Source organism: Leuresthes tenuis, unplaced genomic scaffold (assembly GCF_036924035.1).
Source record: "Leuresthes tenuis unplaced genomic scaffold, fLeuTen1.0.hap1 SCAF_5, whole genome shotgun sequence".
NCBI classification, from domain to species: Eukaryota; Metazoa; Chordata; class Actinopteri; order Atheriniformes; family Atherinopsidae; genus Leuresthes; species Leuresthes tenuis.
In genome coordinates this window covers 25814888-25837685 of record NW_027325359.1, presented here as the reverse complement: position 1 = coordinate 25837685, position 22798 = coordinate 25814888, and the positions used below count along the sequence as shown (strand labels likewise).

The following is a 22798-nucleotide window of genomic DNA, read 5'->3' as shown; positions in this document are numbered from 1 at the left end:
GTCTTTTACTGCAAAGTACAACGTTGTTTTTTTTGTTTAAATCTTTCTAGACATGGTAAATATGAAGGACAAAGCAGTTTTAACATAGTTTGAGTGAAGGAATTCATTTTATAGATAAAATCCCAAGAGTCTGCTGAGAAACAAGAATGAATGCGAAGTAGACTTTAACACGGCTCTAGGAGCGAGCCGAGTGTGGGCTAACCGGGAGAATTGCTTGAAAGAAACGCGACACCGAATGAGCGGTCAGAACAAAGCCTCAATACGGTTTTCCCGTGGTGTTTTTGTTGCTGCCTTGTCTTTTGCACAGAGTAAAAGACAAGGCAGCCATCGAATAGGGCCCGATTGTTCCTACTTGGTCAGCCGAGGAGCAAGGGGGGGAGCAAGCGTCTCAACCAAGCAAAGCTCACCATGGGGAAGGTGGCTATGCCAACTAGCCTGATGCCCTGCTCCCGCAGTGATGGATAATCGTACTCTGGTTTCTCTTCATAACGTACAAGTCTTTCGCCTTTTACTAAAGACTTCCGTGGAAAGCAGCACTAATGAGTTGTTTCTATTTTTGGCAGGCTTTACCTTTGCGGGTGAAGCCCTTTCCGTCTGTGCAAAAGAAATCTTGTTACTGTGCAGAGTGACTTCTCTGAGTAGAGTCGCCTTACTTGTTGCAACTGTGCCGATGTTGCTTGGATGGTGCTTGCTGGAGCGTGCGGGAGTGCAAAGTTATACCATTTAAAAGGGCTGAAGAGTGCTCAGTGCAGCGGGTGGGCGGAGGTGCAAAGTGACACTCTGGCCACCTATGGCCATAAAAAGAACACCGCTACAAGTGCGCATTGTGCCAGGAAGGGCCCTTGGACGTGAACCAGTGGACAGATATCACTTCTCGGCCTTTTGGCTAAGATCAAGTGTAGTACCTGTTCTTATCAGTTTAATATCTGATATGGCCTTTGTACGAGGACTACATATTAAATTGATTTTTAGCAATAGGAGTTGAAAAAGGAGCTTGCTCCGTTCACTCCAAGCATCGACCCGGTACTGCAGTGCCGCTGGGAACGGTGCGCTCTTCTCTGCTCTTGTGAAAAAGCAAACAGTGGTGCAGGATGGAAGTTTCAGGGAGCCCAAGATGAAACTTTCTTTTAGTCTGCTGAGAAAAGAGAGTGAATGCGAAGTAGACTTTAACACAGCTCTGGGGGCAAGCCGAGTGCGGGCTAACCGGGAGAATTACTTGAAAGAAACGCGACACTGAATGAGCGGTCAGAACAAAGCCTCAATACAGTGTTCCCGTGGTGTTTGTGGCTGCCTTGTCTTTTGCACAGAGTAAAAGACAAGGCAGCCATCGAATAGGGCCCGATTTTTCCTACTTGGTCAGCCGAGGATCATGGAGGGGGAGCAAGCGTCTCAACCAAGCAAAGCTCACCATGGGGAAGGTGGCTATGCCAACTAGCCTGATGCCCTGCTCCCGCAGTGACGGATAATCGTACTCTGGTTTCTCTTCATAACGTACAAGTCTTTCGCCTTTTACTAAAGACTTCCGTGGAAAGCAGCACTAATGAGTTGTTTCTATTTTTGGCAGGCTTTACCTTTGCGGGTGAAGCCCTTTCCGTCTGTGCAAAAGAAATCTTGTTACTGTGCAGAGTGACTTCTCTGAGTAGAGTCGCCTTACTTGTTGCGACTGTGCCGATGTTTGAAGCTGGAGTGCAACGTTGTTGCTTGGATGGTGCTTGCTGGAGCGTGCGGGAGTGCAAAGTTATACCATTTAAAAGGGCTGAAGAGTGCTCAGTGCAGCGGGTGGGCGGAGGTGCAAAGTGACACTCTGGCCACCTATGGCCATAAAAAGAACACCGCTACAAGTGTGCATTGTGCCAGGAAGGGCCCTCGGACGTGAACCAGTGGACAGTTATCGCTTCTCGGCCTTTTGGCTAAGATCAAGTGTAGTACCTGTTCTTATCAGTTTAATATCTGATATGGCCTTTGTACGAGGACTACATATTAAATGGATTTTTAGCAATAGGAGTTGAAAAAGGAGCTTGCTCCGTTCACTCCAAGCATCGACCCGGTACTGCAGTGCCGCTGGGAACGGTGCGCTCTTCTCTGCTCTTGTGAAAAAGCAAACAGTGGTGCAGGATGGAAGTTTCAGGGAGCCCAAGATGAAACTTTCTTTTAGTCTGCTGAGAAAAGAGAGTGAATGCGAAGTAGACTTTAACACAGCTCTGGGGGCGAGCCGAGTGCGGGCTAACCGGGAGAATTGCTTGAAAGAAACGCGACACTGAATGAGCGGTCAGAACAAAGCCTCAATACGGTGTTCCCGTGGTGTTTGTGGCTGCCTTGTCTTTTGCACAGAGTAAAAGACAAGGCAGCCATCGAATAGGGCCCGATTTTTCCTACTTGGTCAGCCGAGGAGCAAGGAGGGGGAGCAAGCGTCTCAACCAAGCAAAGCTCACCATGGGGAAGGTGGCTATGCCAACTAGCCTGATGCCCTGCTCCCGCAGTGACAGATAATCGTACTCTGGTTTCTCTTCATAATGTACAAGTCTTTCGCCTTTTACTAAAGACTTCCGTGGAGAGCAGCACTAATGAGTTGTTGCTATTTTTGGCAGGCTTTACCTTTGTGGGTGAAGCCCTTTCTGTCTGTGCAAAAGAAATCTTGTTACTGTGCAGAGTGACTTCTCTGAGTAGAGTTGCCTTACTTGTTGCGACTGTGCCGATGTTTGAAGCTGGAGTGCAAAGTTGTTGCTTGAATGGTGCTCGCTGGAGCGTGCGGGAGTGCAAAGTTATACCATTTAAAAGGGCTGAAGAGTGCTCAGTGCAGCGGGTGGGCGGAGATGCAAAGTGACACTCTGGCCACCTCGAAAACCGAGGTTACATCCAGTACCAGGGGCAGCCCAAGCTCTGCCGCAAGTGTGGTGAGCATGGGCACCTGGTTGAGGCTTGTACCAAGGTGATATGTGGGAAGTGCAGAGAAATTGGGGACACTTTTGGAGAGTGTCCAAATGGCAGGAAATGTAATCTCTGTGGAGAATTAAATCACCTCTTCTGAGGTGGCAGTTGGTGAACAAAGTGAAGAGGTTGACCCAATAAATTCAAACTTCCCGCTAAAAGCTTGGATTGGAAGTGAGGAGCAAAAAGGAGAGGGGCCTGTAGAGGCCTCACCACTCAGTGCTGAAGTCTGTGAGAATTCACAGGCAGAGGGTGGAGCTAAGCTAAATGAGGAGGAAGAGCAGACAGGTGAGTCTAGTGAAGGTACTCACCTCCCCGAAGGTCAACAGCCGAGGAGGACGGCATCTGAGTTGTCCTCTGATTCCCTTTAGCTCTGCAATCAACCCCCAGGGACTCAAAGTTATATGCAACATTGCATCAGAGGCCAACACGAGAGTCCGAAAAGGAGAGCTAGTTTCCCAAGAAATAACCTGAGTGTGTAATTTGTTTTGATAACTTAGAAAAACGAAAATGACATACCTACTTTCCTTTATCCTTTTAATGGTTCTCACCTTCTCAACACTAAATGTGAGAAGTGTGAAATCAAAGACAAGAGCCCAGAGTATTATATCCTTCTTAGACTCCATAAAATCAGATGTGTTTTTAATACAAGAATGTGGACTACCTTTTTTGAAAAACCATAGACAATGGGAGGAAATGTGGCCCAATTTATCGATATGGAGTGGCTCAAATCAAATTAAAAATGATGGTGTGGCCATTCTAATTAAAAATCCGCATGTTCTGGTGCGAGACGGACGGGCACTTTTAGCACACTTGAATTTTATGGGGCAAGACTTTAACCTCTTAAATATTTATGGTTTCAATGGAAAAAATGACAGGTATGACCTTTTAGAAGATTACTCACAAACGGGTAAGAAATGGTAGTATTGCCAGACTATACATGATCAAAACAGGGAGCGGAGGTGGTTCAGCTGCAAGGTGTGAATTTCTGACTAAAGTTTGTAAAAAGCGCGTAAGACAAGGTGCGAATGCCCAACAATGTATGATCAAAAGAGGGAGCGGAGGTTTTCGGCTGCAAGGTCTGAATGTCCAACCATAATTTGTAAAAACCGGGGAAGAAAAGGCTCGAAAGCCCGACTATACACCATCAAAAGCGGGAGCGGAGGTGTTCAGCTGCAAGAAGGTGTGAATGTCCGACCATAGTTGGTAAAAAGCGGGTAAGAAAAGGTTAAAATGCCCGACTGTACACCATCAAAAGCGGAAGCGGAGGTGTTCGGCTTCAAGAAGACGTGAACCTCCGAACAAAGTTTGTAAAAAGCAGTTAAGAAAAGGTTCGAATATCCAACCAAACATAATCAAAAGCGGGAGCAGAGCTTTTCGACTGCAAGTAGGTGTGAATGTCAGATCATGATTTGCAAAAAGCTGATGAGAAAGGGTGAGAATGCCCGACTATACACCATCAAATGCGGGAGCGGAGTTGTTTGTCTGTGAGTAGGTGTGAATCTGCGACCATAATTGCTGAAAAATGTGTTAGAAAAGGTAAGAATGCCGGTCCATACATCATCAAAAGCGAGAGAGGTGGTGTTCTGCTGAAAGTAGGTGTGAATGTCCAGCCATAATTACTCACAAACGGGTAAGAAAAGGTAGTATTGCCAGACCATACATGATCAAAACAGGGAGCGGAGGTGGTTCAGCTGCAACGTGTGAATGTCTGACTATAGTTTGTAAAAAGCGGGTAAGACAAGGTGCGAATGCCCGACAATGTATAATCAAAAGAGGGAGCGGAGGTGTTCGGCTGCAAGGTCTGAATGTCCAACCATAATTTCTAAAAACCGGGTAAGAAAAGGCTCAAAAGCCCGACTTTACACCATCAAAAGCGGGAGCGGAGGTGTTCAGCTGAGAGAAGGTGTGAATGTTCGACTAAAGTTTGTAAAAATCTGGTAAGACAAGGTATGAATGTCCGACAATGTATGATCAAAAGCGGGAGCGGAGATGTTCAGCTGCAAGAAGGTCTGAATGTCCATCAATAATTGCTAGAAAAAATTAAAGTAAAAATTTCGAAAATCAAACCGCACATGATCATAAGTGGGAGAGGAGGTGTTCAGCTGCAAGAAGGTGTGAATGTCCACCCATAATTCCTTAAAAATGGGTAAAAAAAAGGTGCGAATACCCAACCATACATCATCAAAAGCAGGTGTTGATGAGCAAACCAAAGTTTGTAAAAAGCAGTTAAAAAAGGTTCGAATATCCAACCAAACATAATCAAAAGCGGGAGCAGAACTGTTCGACTGCAAATAGGTGTGAATGTCAGATCATAATTTGCAAAAAGCTGATGAGAAAGGGTGAGAATTCCCGACTATACACCATCAAATGCGGGAGCGGAGTTGTTCGGCTGTGAGTAGGTGTGAATCTCCGACCATAATTGCTGAAAAATGTGTTAGAAAAGGTAAGAATGCCGGTCCATACATCATCAAAAGCGAGAGAGGTGGTGTTCTGCTGAAAGTAGGTGTGAATGTCCAGCCATAATTACTCACAAACGGGTAAGAAAAGGTAGTATTGCAAGACCATACATGATCAAAACAGGGAGCGGAGGTGGTTCAGCTGCAAGAAGGTGTGAATGTCCGACTAAAGTTCAAATATATTAACAAAAGTGGGAGGAGAGGTCTTCGGATGAGAGTGGTTGAAAATTTCCAACCATAATCTATAAAATGCGGTGAAAAAAAGGTGTTATAGAACACTAAAAGGTGGAGCGGAAGTGTGAAGAAGGTGTGAATGTCCGAATATATTTGGTGAAAAGCAGGTGAAGCAAGGTCTGAATGCTCAACCTTACATCATCAAAAGCGAGATCAGAGGTGTTTGGCTGCAAGAAGGCCATAGTTTGCCAAAAGCGGGTAAGGTGCAAATGACCAACTCAATATCAACAAAAGTGGGGGCGGAGGTCTTCGGATGCAAGTGGGTGTGAATATCCCACCATACAAGTATGGTGGAGAGGAAGCTATGAATTGCTGAACATTGTTTGCAAAAAGCGGGTGAGAAAAGGTGCGAATGTCCAACCATACATGATCAAAACAGGGAGCGGAGGTGTTTGGCTGCGACAAGGTTTTAATGTCCACCCATAATTAATGAATAGCGGGCAACAAGTAGGTTCCAATGCCCAACCATACATCATCAAAAGCAGGAGTGGATGTGTTCGGCTACAAGAAGGTTTGAATGTCCGAGCATAGTTTGTAAAAAGCGGGTAAGAAAAGCTTCGAATGCCCGAACATACACCATCAAAAGACAGAGCGGACGTGTTCCGCTGTAAGTAGGTGTGAATGCCCGACCATAGTTGGTAAAAAGAAGGTAAGAAAAGGTTCAAATATCCGACTGTACACAATCAATAGCTGGAACGGATGTGTTCGGCTACAAGAAGGTGTGAAAGTATCACCATGGTTTGTAAAAAGCGGGTAAGAAAAGGTGCGAATGCCCGACAATGTATGATCAAAAGAGGGAGCGGAGGTTTTCGGCTACAGGCGGAGGTTTTCGGCTTTGGTCTGAATGTCCGACCAAAGATTGTAAAAAGCGGGTAAGAAAGGTTTGAATGCCCGACTATACACCATCAAAAGCGGGAGCGGAGGTGTTGCACTGTAAGACGGTGTGAATGTCCGACTATAGTTTGTAAAAAGCAGTAGGTGTGAATGTCAGATCATAATTTGCAAAAAGCTGATGAGAAAGGGTGAGAATGCCCTACTATACACCATCAAATGCGAGAGCGGAGGTGTTTGTCTGTGAGTAGGCGTGAATGTCCCACCCTAGTTGCTGAAAAATGTGTTAGAAAAGGTAAGAATGCCGGCCCATACATCATCAAAAGCGGGAGAGGTGGTGTTCGGCTGCAAGAAGGTGTGAATATCCAGCCATAATTACTCACAAACGGGTAAGAAAAGGTAAGAATGCCAAACCATAAATTATCAAAAGCGGCAGCAGAGATGTTCGGCTGGTATTTATAAATGTCTAGATAGATTTGAACAAAAAACAACGTAGTATTTTGCAGTAAAAGAAAGAAAGGTTCAGAAATCCGAGAAAAAGCTTTTCATGAGTTCTGCATGATTTGGGATTTTGCTTATAAAATGCATTCCTTCAATCAAACTATGGTAAAACGGCTTTTACCTTCATATTTATCAATGTCTAGATCGACTTCAACAAAGAACAACATTAGATTTTGCAGTAGAAGAAAGAGAGACACTGAAGGATCAGGAATCCGAGAATAAGCTTATTTTCATACGTTCTGCATGATTTGGGATTTTGCTATAAAATGAATTCCTTCACTCAAACTATGTTAAAACTGCTTTTACCTTCATATTTATCAATGTCTAGATCGACTTCAACAAAGAACAACATTGTATATTGCAGTAGAAGAAAGAGCAACACTGAAGGAACAGGAATCCGAGAATAAGCTTATTTTTATACGTTCTGCATGATTTGGGATGTTGCTATAAAATGAATTCCTTCACTCAAACCAAGTGAAAACTTCTTTGTCCTTCATATTTATCAATGTCTAGATCGACTTCAACAAAGAACAACATTGTATATTGCAGTAGAAGAAAGAGAGACACTGTAGGATCAGGAATCCGAGAATAAGCTTCTTTTCATGAGTTCTGCATGATTTGGGATTTTGCTTATAAAATGCATTCCTTCAATCAAACTATGGTAAAACGGCTTTTACCTTCATATTTATCAATGTCTAGATCAACTTCAACAAAGAACAACATTAGATTTTGCAGTAGAAGAAAGAGAGACACTGAAGGATCAGGAATCCGAGAATAAGCTTCTTTTCATGAGTTCTGCATGATTTGGGATTTTGCTATAAAATGAATTCCTTCACTCAAACTATGTTAGAACTGCTTTTAACTTCATATTTATCAATATCTAGATCGACTTCAACAAAGAACAACATTGGATTTTGCAGTAGAAGAAAGAGCAACACTGAAGGATCAAGAATCCGAGAATAAGCTTCTTTTCATACGTTCTGCATGATTTGGGATTTTATGTATAAAATGAATTCCTTCACTCAAACCAAGTGAAAACTTCTTTGTCCTTCATATTTATCAATGTCTAGATCGACTTCAACAAAGAACAACATTGTATATTGCAGTAGAAGAAAGAGAGACACTGAAGGATCAGGAATCCGAGAATAAGCTTCTTTTCATACGTTCTGCATGATTTGGGATTTTGCTATAAAATGAATTCCTTCACTCAAACTATGTTAAAACTGCTTTTAACTTCATATTTATCAATGTCTAGATCGACTTCAACAAAGAACAACATTGTATATTGCAGTAGAAGAAAGAGCAACACTGAAGGCACAGGAATCCGAGAATAAGCTTATTTTCATACGTTCTGCATGATTTCGGATTTTCCTATAAAATGAATTGCTTTGCTCAAACCAAGTTAAAATTGCTTTGTCTTCATATTTATCAATGTCAAAGCAGTTTTAACATAGTTTGAGTGAATAGTTTGAGTGAATATTGCAAAGTACAACGTGTTTTTTTTGTTTTGTTTAAATCTATCTCGACATTGATAAATATGGAAGGACAAAGCAGGTTTAACTTGGTTTGAGCAAAGCAATTCATTTTGTAGCAAAATCCGAAATCGTGAAGAACTCATGAAAGCAAGCTTATACTCGGATTCCTGAAACTTTTAGATCTTAGATTTGCTCTTTCTTTTACTGCAAAGTACGTTGGGTTTTTTTTTGTTTAAATCTTTCTAGACAAGGTAAATATGAAGGACAAATCAGTTTTAACATAGTTTGAGTGAAGGAATGCATTTTATAAGCAAAATCCCAAATCATGCAAAACTAACGAAAAGCTTTTTCTCGCTTTTCACTGCTTTTTACAAACTGGTCGGACGTTCACACCTTCTTGCAGCCGAACAATTCCGCTTCCACTTTTGATGGTGTATATTCGGGCATTCAAACCTTTTCTTACCCGCTTTTTACAAACCATGGTCGGACTTTCACACCTTCTTGCAGCCGAACACCACCTCTCCCGCTTTTGATGATGTATGGTCCAGCATTCTTACCTTTTCTAACACATTTTTCAGCAATTATGGTCGGACATTCACACCTACTCACAGCCAAACACTTCCGCTCCCGCATTTGATGGTGTTTAGTCTGGCATTCTCACCCTTTCTCATCAACTTTTTGCATATGATCTGATATTCACACCTACTTGCAGTCGAACACCACCGCTTCCGCTTTTGATGGTATATATTTGGGCATTCGAACCTTTTGTTACCCGCTTTTTACATACCATGGGTGGACTTTCACACCTTCTTGTAGCCGAACAACTCTGCTCCCGCTATTGATTGTGTACAGTCGGGTATTTTAACCTTTTCTTACCCGCTTTTTACAAACTATGGTCGGACATTCACACCTTCTTACAGCGGAACACGTCCGCTCCCTCTTTTGATGGTGTATGTTCGGGCATTCGAACCTTTTCTTACCCGCTTTTTACAAACCATGGTCGGACTTTCACACTTTCTTGTAGCCGAACACCTCCGCTCCCTCTTTTGATCATACATTGTCGGGCATTCGCACCTTGTCTTACCCGCTTTTTACAAACTATAGTCAGACATTCACACGTTGCAGCTGAACCACCTCCGCTCCCTGTTTTGATCATGTATGGAGTGGCAATACTACCTTTTCTTACCCATTTGTGAGTAATTATGTCTGGACATTCACACCTACTTGCAGTCTAACAGCTCTGCTCCCGCTTTTGATTTTGTTTGGTTGGATATTTGACGCTTTTCTTAACTGCTTTTTACAAACTTTGGTCGGACGTTCACACCTTCTTGCAACCGAACACCTCCGCTTCCGCTTTTGATGGTATATATTCGGGAATTCGAACCTTTTCTTACCCGCTTTTTACAAAACATGGTCGGACTTTTACACCTTCTTGTAGCCGAACAACTCCACTCACGCTATTGATTGTGTACAGTCGGGTAGTTTAACCTTTTCTTACCCGCTTTTTACCAACTATGGTTGGACATTCACACCGTCTTACAGCGGAACACCTCCGCTTCCGCTTTTGATGGTGTATAGTCGGGCATTCGAACCTTTTCTTACCCGCTTTTTACAAACTATGGTCGGACATTCAAACCTTCTTGTAGCCGAAAAGCTCCGCTCCCTCTTTTGATCATACATTGTCGGGCATTTGCACCTTTTCTTACCCGCTTTTTACAAACCATGGTCGGACTGTCACACCTTCTTGTAGCTGAACACATCCGCTCCCGCTATTGATTGTGTACAGTCAGGTTTTTTAACGTTTTCTTACCCGCTTCTTACCAACTCTGGTCGGACATTCACACCTTCTTACAGCGGAACACGTCCGCTCCCTCTTTTGATGGTGTATGTTTGGGCATTCGAACCTTTTCTTACCCGCTTTTTACAAACTATGCTCGGACATTCAAACCTTCTTGTAGCCGAACACATCCACTCCTGCTTTTGATGATGTGTGGTTGGGCATTCGAACCTACTTCTTGCCCGCTTTTCATTAATTATGGGTGGACATTCACACCTTGTCGCAGCCAAACACGTCCGCTCCCTGTTTTGATCATGTATGGTTGGACATTCGCACCTTTTCTCAACCGCTTTTTGCAAACTATGGTCAGCAATTCACAGCTTCCTCTCCACCATACTTGTATGGTGGAAGATTCACACCCACTTGCATCCGAAGACCTCCGCCCCCACTTTTGTTGATATTTAGTCGGTCATTCGCACCTTACCCGCTTTTGGCAAACTATGGCCTTCTTGCAGCCAAACACCTCTGATCTCGCTTTTGATGATGTAAGGTTGGGCATTCAGACCTTGCTTCACCTGCTTTTCACCAAATATAGTCGGACATTCACACCTTCTTGCAGCCGAACACTTCCGCTCCACCTTTTAGTGTTCTATCACACCTTTTTTTCACCGCATTTTATAGATTATGGTTGGAAATTCTCAACCATTGTCATCCGAAGACCTCTCCTCCCGCTTTTGTTAATATATTTGAACTTTAGTCGGACATTCACACCTTCTTGCAGCTGAACCACCTCCGCTCCCTGTTTTGATCATGTATGGTCTGGCAATACTACCTTTTCTTACCCGATTGTGAGTAATTATGGCTGGACATTCACACCTACTTTCAGCAGAACACCACCTCTCTCGCTTTTGATGATGTATGGACCGGCATTCTTACCTTTTCTAACACATTTTTCAGCAATTATGGTCGGACATTCACACCTACTCAGAGCCGAACACCTCCGCTCCCGCATTTGATGGTGTATAGTCGGGCATTCTCACTCTTTCTCATCAGCTTTTTGCAAATTATGATCTGATATTCACAGCTGCTTTTGATAATGTATGGTTGGGCATTCGCACCTTTTTTTACCCATTTTTCAGGAATTATGGGTGGACATTCACACCGTCTTGCAGCTGAAAACATCCTCTCCCGCTTATGATCATGTGCGGTTTGATATTCGAAAATTTTCTTTCATGTTTTAAAGAAATTATTGATGGACATTCAGACCTTCTTGCAGCTGAACCCCTCTGCTCGCGCTTTTGATGGTGTATAGTAGGGCTTTCGAGCCTTTTCTTCACTGTTTTTACAAATTATGGTTGGACATTCAGACCTTATTGCAACCTAACACCTCCGCTCCCTCTTTTGATCATACATTGTCTGGCATTCGCACCTTGTCTTACGCGCTTTTTACAAAATTTAGTCGGACATTCAGACCTTCTTGCAGCTGAACCACCTTCGCTCCCTGTTTTGATCATGTATGGTCTGGCAATACTACCTTTTCTTACCCGTTTGTGAGTAATTTTGGCTGGACATTCACACCTACTCAAAGCCGAAAAACTCCGCTACCGCATTTGATGGTGTATAGTCGGGCATTCTCACCCTTTCTCATCAGCTTTTTGCGAATTATGATCTGACATTCACACCTACTTGCAGTCGAACAGCTCTGCTCCCGCTTTTGATTATGTTTGGTTGGATATTCGAACCTTTTCTTAACTGCTTTTTACAAATTTTGTTCGGAAGTACACGTCTTCTTGAAGCCGAACACCTCCGCTTCCGCTTTTGATGGTGTATAGTCGGGCTTTCGAGCCTTTTCTTACCTGGTTTTTAGAAATTATGGTTGGACATTCAGACCTTGCAGCCGAACATCTCCGCTCCCTCTTTTGATCATACATTGTCGGGCATTCGCACCTTGTCTTACCCGCTTTTTACAAACTATAGTCAGACATTCACACGTTGCAGCTGAACCACCTCTGCTCCCTGTTTTGATTATGTATGGTCTGGCAATACTACCTTTTCTTACCCGGTTGTGAGTAATTATGGCTGGACATTCACACCTACTTGCAGTCGAACAGCTCTGCTCCCGCTTTTCATTTTGTTTGGTTGGATATTCGAACCTTTTCTTAACTGCTTTTTACAAACTTTGGTCGGACGTTCACACCTTCTTGCAGCCGAACAACTCCACTCCCGCTATTTATTGTGTACAGTCAGGTAGTTTAACCTTTTCTTACCCGCTTTTTACCAACTATGGTCGGACATTCACACGTCTTACAGCGGAACACCTCCGCTTCCGCTTTTGATGGTGTATAGTCGGGCATTCGAACCTTTTCTTACCCGCTTTTTACAAACTATGGTTGGACATTCAAACCTTCTTGTAGCCGAAAGCCTCCGCTGCCTCTTTTGATCATACATTGTCGGGCATTCGCACCCTTTCTTACCCGCTTTTTAAAAAACCATGGTCGGACTGTCACAACTTCTTGTAGCCGAACACATCCGCTCCCGCTATTGATTGTGTACAGTTGGCTTTTTTAACCTTTTCTTACCCGCTTTTTACCAACTCTGGTCGGACATTCACACCTTCTTACAGCGGAACACCTCCGCTCGCTCTTTTGATGGTGTATGTTCGGGTATTCGAACCTTTTCTTACCCGCCTTTTAAAAACTATGCTCGGACATTCAAACCTTCTTGTAGCCGAACACATCCACTCCTGCTTTTGATGGTGTATGGTTGGCTATTCGTGCCTTTTCTTAACCATTTTTCAGTAATTATTGGTGGACATTCAGACCTTCTTGCAGCTGAATCCCCTCCGCTCCCTGTTTTGATTATGTATGGTCTGGCATTACTACCTTTTCTTACCCGTTTGTGAGTAATTTTGGCTGGACATTTACACCTACTCACAGCCGAACAACTCCGCTACCGCATTTGATGGTGTATAGTCGGGCATTCTCACCCTTTCTCATCAGCTTTTTGCAAATTATGATCTGACATTCACACCTACTTGCAGTCGAACAGCTCTGTTCCCGCTTTTGATTATGTTTGGTTGGATATTCGAACCTTTTCTTAACTGCTTTTTACAAACTTTGTTCGGAGGTTCACGTCTTCTTACAGCGGAACACCTCCGCTCCCTCTTTTGATGGTGTATGTTCGGGTATTCGAACCTTTTCTTACCCGCCTTTTAAAAACTATGGTCGGACATTCAAACCTTCTTGTAGCCGAACACATCCACTCCTGCTTTTGATGGTGTATGGTTGGCTATTCGTGCCTTTTCTTAACCATTTTTCAGTAATTATTGGTGGACATTCAGACCTTCTTGCAGCTGAACACCTCTGCTCCCGCTTTTGATGGTGTATAGTCGGGCTTTCGAGCCTTTTCTTCCCCCGTTTTTACTAATTATGGTTGGACATTCAGACCTTGCAGCCGAAAACCTCCGCTCCCTCTTTTTATCATACAATGTCGGGCATTCGCACCTTTTCGCTTTTGATGATGTATGGTCCGGCATTCTTACCTTTTCTAACACATTTTCAGCAATTATGGTCGGATATTCACACCTACTCACAGCCGAATACTTCCGCTCCCGCATTTGACGTTCACGTCTTCTTGAAGCCGAACACCTCCGCTTCCGCTTTTGATGGTGTATATTCGGGCATACGAACCTTTTCTTACCCGCTTTTTACCAACCATGGTTGGACATTCAAACCTTCTTGTAGCCGAACACCTCCGCTCCCTCTTTTGATGATGTATATTTGGGCATTCGCACATTTTCTTACCCGCCTTTTAAAAACTATGGTCGGACATTCACACCTACTTGCAGTCGAACAGCTCTGCTCCCGCTTTTGATTATGTTTGATTGGATATTCGAACCTTTTCTTAACTGCTTTTTACAAACTTTGTTCGGAGGTTCACGTCATCTTGAAGCCGAACACCTCCGCATCCGCTTTTGATGGTGTACAGTCGGGCATTTTAACCTTTTCTTACCCGCTTTTTACCAACTATGGTCGGACATTCACACCTTCTTACAGCGGAACACCTCCGCTCCCTCTTTTGATGTTGTATGATCGGGCATTCGAACCTTTTCTTACCCGCCTTTTAAAAACTATGGTCGGACATTCAAACCTTCTTGTAGCCGAACACATCCACTCCTGCTTTTGATGATGTATGGTTGGGCATTCGCGCCTTTTCTTAACCATTATTCAGTAATTATTGGTGGACATTCAGACCTTCTTGCAGCTGAACACCTCCGCTCCCGCTTTTGATGGTGTATAGTCGGGCTTTCGAGCCTTTTCTTCCCGGTTTTTACAAATTATGGTTGGACATTCAGACCTTCTTGCAACCTAACAGCTCCGCTCCCTCTTTTGATCATACATTGTCGGGCATTCGCACCTTGTCTCACCCGCTTTTTACAAACTTTAGTCGGACATTCAGACCTTCTTGCAGCTGAACCACCTCCGCTCCCTGTTTTGATCATGTATGGTCTGGCAATACTACCTTTTCTTACCCGTTTGTGAGTAATTTTGGCTGGACATTCACACCTACTCACAGCCGAACAACTCCGCTACCGCATTTGATGGTGTATAGTCGGGCATTCTCACCCTTCCTCATCAGCTTTTTGCAAATTATGATCTGACATTCACACCTACTTGCAGTCGAACAGCTCTGCTCCCGCTTTTGATTATGTTTGGTTGGATATTCGAACCTTTTCTTAACTGCTTTTTACTTACTTTGTTCGGAGGTTCACGTCTTCTTGAAGCCGAACACCTCCGCTTTTGATGGTGTACAGTCGGGCATTTTAATCTTTTCTTACCCGCTTTTTACCAACTATGGTCGGACATTCACACCTTCTTACAGCGGAACACCTCCGCTCCCTCTTTTGATGGTGTATGTTCGGGCATTCGAACCTTTTCTTACCCGCCTTTTAAAAACTATGGTCGGACATTCAAACCTTCTTGTAGCCGAACACATCCACTCCTGCTTTTTATGATGTATGGTTGGGCATTCGCACCTTTTCTTAACCATTTTTCAGTAATTATTGGTGGACATTCAGACCTTCTTGCAGCTGAACACCTCCGCTCCCGCTTTTGATGGTGTATAGTCGGGCTTTCGAGCCTTTTCTTCCCCGGTTTTTACAAATTATGGTTGGACATTCAGACCTTGCAGCCGAAAACCTCCGCTCCCTCTTTTGATCATACATTGTTGGGCATTCGCACCTTGTCTTACGCGCTTTTTACAAACTTTAGTCAGAAATTCACACCTTGCAGCTGAACCACCTCCGCTCCCTGTTTTGATCATGTATTGTCTGGCAATACTACCATTTCTTACCCGTTTGTGAGTAATCTTCTAAAAGGTCATACCTGTCATTTTTTCCATTGAAACCATAAATATTTAAGAGGTTAAAGTCTTGCCCCATAACATTCAAGTGTGCTAAAAGTGCCCGTCCGTCTCTCACCACTGTGCTACCTTTCACCAGAACATGCAGATTTTTAATTAGAATGGCCACACCATCATTTTTATTTTTATTTGAGCCACTCCATATCGATAAATGGGGCCACATTTCTTCCCATTGTCTATGGTTTTTCAAAAAAGGTAGTCCACATTCTTGTATTAAAAACACATCTGATTTTATGGAGTCTAAGAAGGATATAATACTCTGGGCTATTGTCTTTGATTTCACACTTCTCACATTTAGTGTTGAGAAGGTGAGAACCATTAAAAGGATAAAGTCGGGTGGTTTGGAATTGGTTTGAGCAAAGCAAGTCATTTTATAGCAAAATCCGAAATCGTGCAGAACTCATGAAAGCAAGCTTATACTCGGATTCCTAAAACTTTAGATTTGCTCTTTCTTTTACTGCAAAGTACAACGTTGTTTTTTTTGTTTAAATCTTTCTAGACATGGTAAATATGAAGGACAAATCGGTTTTAACATAGTTTGAGTGAAGGAATGCATTTTATAAGCAAAATCCCAAATCATGCAAAACTCACGAAAAGCTTTTTCTACCTTTTCACTACTTTTTACAAACTTTGGTTTCTTTTGGTTTCTTACCCGCTTTTTACAAACCATGGTCGGACTTTCACACCTTCTTGCAGCCGAACACCACCTCTCCCGCTTTTGATGATGTATGGTCCAGCATTCTTACCTTTTCTAACACATGTTTCAGCAATTATGGTCGGACATTCACACCTACTCACAGCCAAACACTTCCGCTCCCGCATTTGATGGTGTATAGTCTGGTATTCTCACCCTTTCTCATCAGCTTTTCGCATATTATGATCTGACATTCACACCTACTTGCAGTCGAACAGCTCTGCTCCCGCTTTTGATTATGTTTGGTTGGATATTCGAACCTTTTCTTAACTGCTTTTTACGAACTTTGGTCGGACGTTCACACCTTCTTGCAGCCGAACACCTCCGCTTCCGCTTTTGATAGTATATATTCGGGCATTCGAACCTTTTCTTACCCGCTTACAAACCATGGGTGGACTTTCACACCTTCTTGTACCCGAACAACCCTGCTCCCGCTATTGGTGGTGTACAGTCGGGTATTTTAACCTTTTCTTACCCGCTTTTTACAAACTATGGTCGGACATTCACACCTTCTTACAGCGGAACACGTCTGCTCCACCTTTTAGTGTTCTATCACACCTTTTTTTCACCGCATTTTATGGATTATGGTTGGAAATTCTCAACCACTCTCATCCGAAGACCTCTCCTCCCGCTTTTGTGAATATATTTGAACTTTAGTCGGACATTCAGACCTTCTTGCAGCTGAACCACCTCCGCTCCCTGTTTTGATCATGTATGGTCTGGCAATACTACCTTTTCTTACCCGTTTGTGAGCAATTATGGCTGGACATTCACACCTACTTTAAGCAGAACACCACCTCTCTCGCTTTTGATGATGTATGGACCGGCATTCTTACCTTTTCTAACACATTTTTCAGCAATTATGGTCGGAGATTCACACCTACTAACAGACGAACAACTCCGCTCCCGCATTTGATGGTGTATAGTCGGGCATTCTCACCCTTTCTCATCAGCTTTTTGCAAATTATGATCTGACATTCACACTTACTTGCAGTCGAACAGTTCTGCTCCCGCTTTTGATTATGTTTGGTTGGATATTCGAAACTTTTCTTAACTGCTTTTTACAAACTTTGGTTGGACGTTCAAACCTTCTTGTAGCCGAACACATCCACAGCTGCTTTTGATGATGTATGGTTGGGTATTCGCACCTTTTTTTTACCCATTTTTCAGTAATTATGGGTGGACATTCACACCTTGTTGCAGCCGAACACCTCCTCTCATGTGCGGTTTGATTTTCAAAATTTTTACTTTAATTTTTTCTAGCAATTATTGATGGACATTCAGACCTTCTTGCAGCTGAACAACTCCGCTCCCTCTTTTGATCATAAATTGTCGGGCATTCGCACCTTTTCTTACCCGCTTTTTACAAAACTTGGTCGGACTTTCACACCTTTTAGTAGCCGAACAACTCCGCTCCTGCTATTGATTGTGTACAGTCGGGTATTTTAACCTTTTCTTACCCGCTTTTTACCAACTATGGTCGGACATTCATAACTTCTTACAACGGAACACCTCCGCTCCTTATTTTGATGATGTATGGTTGGGCATTCAAACCTACTTGTTGCCCGCTTTTCATTAATTATGGGTGGACATTCACACCTTGTCGCAGCCAAACACCTCCGCTCCCTGTTTTGATGGTGTATAATGGTGGACATTCGCACCTTTTCTCACCCGCTTTTTACTATGGTCGGCCATTCACAGCTTCCTCTCCACCATACTTGTATGGTGGGATATTCACACCCACTTGCATCCGAAGACCTCCGCCCCCACTTTTGTTGATATTTAGTCGGTCATTCGCACCTTTTGGCAAACTATGGCCTTCTTGCAGCCAAACACCTGATCTCGCTTTTGATGATGTAAGGTTGGGCATTCAGACCTTGCTTCACCTACTTTTCACCAAATATAGTCGGACATTCACACCTTCTTGCAGCCGAACACTTCCGCTCCACTTTTGAGTGTTCTATGTAGCATTCACACCTTTTTCTTCACCGCATTTTATAGATTATGGTTGGAAATTCTTACCCACTCTCATCCGAAGACCTCTCCTCCCGCTTTTGTTAATGTATAGTCGGGCATGAGAACCTTTTCTTACCCGCTTTTTACAAATTATGGTTGGACATTCACACCTACTTGCAGCCGAATACTGATACTGATCCTCCCGTAATAAAATGGTCGGATCTTATCAAATACACTTTGTTTCTTGTGACAATCAAGTCAGCGAAACAGCGTATACACGTCAAGACACTGAATCAAGTTTGCCACAAGAACTCATAAGTTTGGCAGTATTGCTCTGCCGTCAGCAATCATACACCCATTTTATTTTCGTGAGACATGTGCAGGCACCTGTTCATCTACTGTTCTATCACTATGAATTAGTTTATCTATTATCAATAAGGATACTTCTACAACTACTATCAAAGTATGTCCGGACTTCTTATGTTGTCAGTTGCTATATATGAATAAGTGGGTAGCTACTGACAAGCATTAAGCATGTCACACAGCCCAAACATATAACATTTCAGGACACACCACACAGCTAACAACCACAGTGAAGCGTGTCAAAGCCCAAACATGTAACATTCAACAGGACACTTACACAACACATTCAAATCAAACAGTCAGACAACATACAAGAACATATACCCCAGCCGGCATTGCTCCCTGCCTATTTTCCTACAGCTCACTATGTGTGCGCACACCTTTATTCACAAACTCTTCAACTTATACTCTTTTACCGAAGCTGCTACAGCTCGATTGGCCGAATACCCTTAAATCCTATTTCGGTGAATTTGACATCTGCCTTACATGTAACAGATTAGCGGTTTAGCAGTTTTAATTTAGTTTGAGTGAAGGAATTCATTTTATAGCAAAATCCCAAATCGTGAAGAACTCATGAAAGTAAGCTTATTCTCGGATTCATGAAACTTTAGATTTGCTCTGTCTTTTACTGCAAAGTACAACGTTGTTTTTTTTGTTTAAATCTTTCTAGACATGGTAAATATGAAGGACAAAGCAGTTTTAACATAGTTTGAGTGAAGGAATTCATTTTATAGATAAAATCCCAAGAGTCTGCTGAGAAACAAGAATGAATGCGAAGTAGACTTTAACACGGCTCTAGGAGCGAGCCGAGTGTGGGCTAACCGGGAGAATTGCTTGAAAGAAACGCGACACCGAATGAGCGGTCAGAACAAAGCCTCAATACGGTTTTCCCGTGGTGTTTTTGTTGCTGCCTTGTCTTTTGCACAGAGTAAAAGACAAGGCAGCCATCGAATAGGGCCCGATTGTTCCTACTTGGTCAGCCGAGGAGCAAGGGGGGGAGCAAGCGTCTCAACCAAGCAAAGCTCACCATGGGGAAGGTGGCTATGCCAACTAGCCTGATGCCCTGCTCCCGCAGTGACGGATAATCGTACTCTGGTTTCTCTTCATAACGTACAAGTCTTTCGCCTTTTACTAAAGACTTCCGTGGAAAGCAGCACTAATGAGTTGTTTCTATTTTTGGCAGGCTTTACCTTTGCGGGTGAAGCCCTTTCCGTCTGTGCAAAAGAAATCTTGTTACTGTGCAGAGTGACTTCTCTGAGTAGAGTCGCCTTACTTGTTGCGACTGTGCCGATGTTTGAAGCTGGAGTGCAACGTTGTTGCTTGAATGGTGCTTGCTGGAGCGTGCGGGAGTGCAAAGTTATACCATTTAAAAGGGCTGAAGAGTGCTCAGTGACACTCTGGCCACCTCTGGCCATAAAAAGAACACCGCTACAAGTGCGCATTGTGCCAGGAAGGGCCCTCGGACGTGAACCAGTGGACAGTTATCGCTTCTCGGCCTTTTGGCTAAGATCAAGTGTAGTACCTGTTCTTATCAGTTTAATATCTGATATGGCCTTTGTACGAGGACTACATATTAAATGGATTTTTAGCAATAGGAGTTGAAAAAGGAGCTTGCTCCGTTCACTCCAAGCATCGACCCGGTACTGCAGTGCCGCTGGGAACGGTGCGCTCTTCTCTGCTCTTGTGAAAAAGCAAACAGTGGTGCAGGATGGAAGTTTCAGGGAGCCCAAGATGAAACTTTCTTTTAGTCTGCTGAGAAAAGAGAGTGAATGCGAAGTAGACTTTAACACAGCTCTGGGGGCGAGCCGAGTGCGGGCTAACCGGGAGAATTGCTTGAAAGAAACGCGACACTGAATGAGCGGTCAGAACAAAGCCTCAATACGGTGTTCCCGTGGTGTTTGTGGCTGCCTTGTCTTTTGCACAGAGTAAAAGACAAGGCAGCCATCGAATAGGGCCCGATTTTTCCTACTTGGTCAGCCGAGGAGCAAGGAGGGGGAGCAAGCGTCTCAACCAAGCAAAGCTCACCATGGGGAAGGTGGCTATGCCAACTAGCCTGATGCCCTGCTCCTGCAGTGACAGATAATCGTACTCTGGTTTCTCTTCATAATGTACAAGTCTTTCGCCTTTTACTAAAGACTTCCGTGGAGAGCAGCACTAATGAGTTGTTGCTATTTTTGGCAGGCTTTACCTTTGCGGGTGAAGCCCTTTCTGTCTGTGCAAAAGAAATCTTGTTACTGTGCAGAGTGACTTCTCTGAGTAGAGTTGCCTTACTTGTTGCGACTGTGCCGATGTTTGAAGCTGGAGTGCAAAGTTGTTGCTTGAATGGTGCTCGCTGGAGCGTGCGGGAGTGCAAAGTTATACCATTTAAAAGGGCTGAAGAGTGCTCAGTGCAGCGGGTGGGCGGAGATGCAAAGTGACACTCTGGCCACCTCGAAAACCGAGGTTACATCCAGTACCAGGGGCAGCCCAAGCTCTGCCGCAAGTGTGGTGAGCATGGGCACCTGGTTGAGGCTTGTACCAAGGTGATATGTGGGAAGTGCAGAGAAATTGGGGACACTTTTGGAGAGTGTCCAAATGGCAGGAAATGTAATCTCTGTGGAGAATTAAATCACCTCTTCTGAGATTGCCCTAAATCTTTTGCCAACAAATTAAAGACGGTAAAGCCACAGTCAAGCCAACAAAGAGAAGGACCAGAGGTGGCAGTTGGTGAACAAAGTGAAGAGGTTGACCCAATAAATTCAAACTTCCCGCTAAAAGCTTGGATTGGAAGTGAGGAGCAAAAAGGAGAGGGGCCTGTAGAGGCCTCACCACTCAGTGCTGAAGTCTGTGAGAATTCACAGGCAGAGGGTGGAGCTACGCTAAATGAGGAGGAAGAGCAGACAGGTGAGTCTAGTGAAGGTACTCACCTCCCCGAAGGTCAATAGCCGAGGAGGACCTTTTAGAAGATTACTCACAAACGGGTAAGAAATGGTAGTATTGCCAGACAATACATGATCAAAACAGGGAGCGGAGGTGGTTCAGCTGCAAGGTGTGAATTTCTGACTAAAGTTTGTAAAAAGCGCGTAAGACTAGGTGCGAATGCCCAACAATGTATGATCAAAAGAGGGAGCGGAGGTTTTCGGCTGCAAGGTCTGAATGTCCAACCATAATTTCTAAAAACCGGGGAAGAAAAGGCTCGAAAGCCCGACTATACACCATCAAAAGCGGGAGCGGAGGTGTTCAGCTGCAAGAAGGTCTGAATGTCCACCAATAATTACTGAAAAATGGTTAAGAAAAGGTGCGAATGCCCAACCATACATCATCAAAAGCAGGAGTGGATGTGTTCAGCTACAAGAAGGTTTGAATGTCCGACCATAGTTTTTAAAAGGCGGGTAAGAAAAGGTTCGAATGCCCGAACATACACCATCAAAAGAGGGAGCGGAGGTGTTCCGCTGTAAGAAGGTGTGAATGTCCGACCATAGTTGGTAAAAAGCGGGTAAGAAAAGGTTAAAATGCCCGACTGTACACCATCAAAAGCGGAAGCGGAGGTGTTCGGCTTCAAGAAGACGTGAACCTCCGAACAAAGTTTGTAAAAAGCAGTTAAGAAAAGGTTCGAATATCCAACCAAACATAATCAAAAGCGGGAGCAGAGCTTTTCGACTGCAAGTAGGTGTGAATGTCAGATCATAATTTGCAAAAAGCTGATGAGAAAGGGTGAGAATGCCCGACTATACACCATCAAATGCGGTAGCGGAGTTGTTCGGTTGTGAGTAGGTGTGAATGTCCAGCCAAAATTACTCACAAACGGGTAAGAAAAGGTAGTATTGCCAGACCATACATGATCAAAACAGGGAGCGGAGGTGGTTCAGCTGCAAGAAGGTCTTAATGTCCGACTAAAGTTTGTAAAAAGCGGGTAAGACAAGGTGCGAATGCCCGACTATACACCATCAAAAGCGCGAGCAGAGGGGTTCAGCTGCAAGAAGGTCTGAATGTCCATCAATAATTTCTTTAAAACATGAAAGAAAATTTTCGAATATCAAACCGCACATGATCATAAGCGGGAGAGGAGGTGTTCAGCTGCAAGACGGTGTGAATGTCCACCCATAATTCCTGAAAAATGGGTAAAAAAAGGTGCCAATGCCCAACCATACATTATCAAAAGCAGGTCTGAATGTCAGAT

At 43.6% G+C, this 22798-nt stretch overlaps 8 non-coding genes across 8 annotated transcripts; all 8 read left to right on the top strand.

Moving 5' to 3' along the window:
- The first annotated feature begins 467 nt into the window (after positions 1-467).
- Positions 468-581, top strand: LOC140308238 (U5 spliceosomal RNA). The gene has a single exon (XR_011916203.1). It is a non-coding gene; the product is annotated as a U5 spliceosomal RNA (small nuclear RNA).
- A 285-nt stretch (positions 582-866) lies between these two features.
- Positions 867-1057, top strand: LOC140307864 (U2 spliceosomal RNA). The gene has a single exon (XR_011915890.1). It is a non-coding gene; the product is annotated as a U2 spliceosomal RNA (small nuclear RNA).
- Positions 1058-1468: 411 nt separating this feature from the next.
- LOC140308237 (U5 spliceosomal RNA) lies at positions 1469-1582 on the top strand. The gene has a single exon (XR_011916202.1). It is a non-coding gene; the product is annotated as a U5 spliceosomal RNA (small nuclear RNA).
- Positions 1583-1890: 308 nt separating this feature from the next.
- On the top strand, positions 1891-2081 carry LOC140307941 (U2 spliceosomal RNA). Its single transcript, XR_011915960.1, has one exon. It is a non-coding gene; the product is annotated as a U2 spliceosomal RNA (small nuclear RNA).
- A 411-nt stretch (positions 2082-2492) lies between these two features.
- On the top strand, positions 2493-2606 carry LOC140308084 (U5 spliceosomal RNA). Its single transcript, XR_011916062.1, has one exon. It is a non-coding gene; the product is annotated as a U5 spliceosomal RNA (small nuclear RNA).
- A 17120-nt stretch (positions 2607-19726) lies between these two features.
- On the top strand, positions 19727-19840 carry LOC140308236 (U5 spliceosomal RNA). The gene has a single exon (XR_011916201.1). It is a non-coding gene; the product is annotated as a U5 spliceosomal RNA (small nuclear RNA).
- Positions 19841-20122: 282 nt separating this feature from the next.
- On the top strand, positions 20123-20313 carry LOC140307940 (U2 spliceosomal RNA). The gene has a single exon (XR_011915959.1). It is a non-coding gene; the product is annotated as a U2 spliceosomal RNA (small nuclear RNA).
- A 411-nt stretch (positions 20314-20724) lies between these two features.
- Positions 20725-20838, top strand: LOC140308336 (U5 spliceosomal RNA). The gene has a single exon (XR_011916293.1). It is a non-coding gene; the product is annotated as a U5 spliceosomal RNA (small nuclear RNA).
- The last annotated feature ends 1960 nt before the right edge of the window (positions 20839-22798 follow it).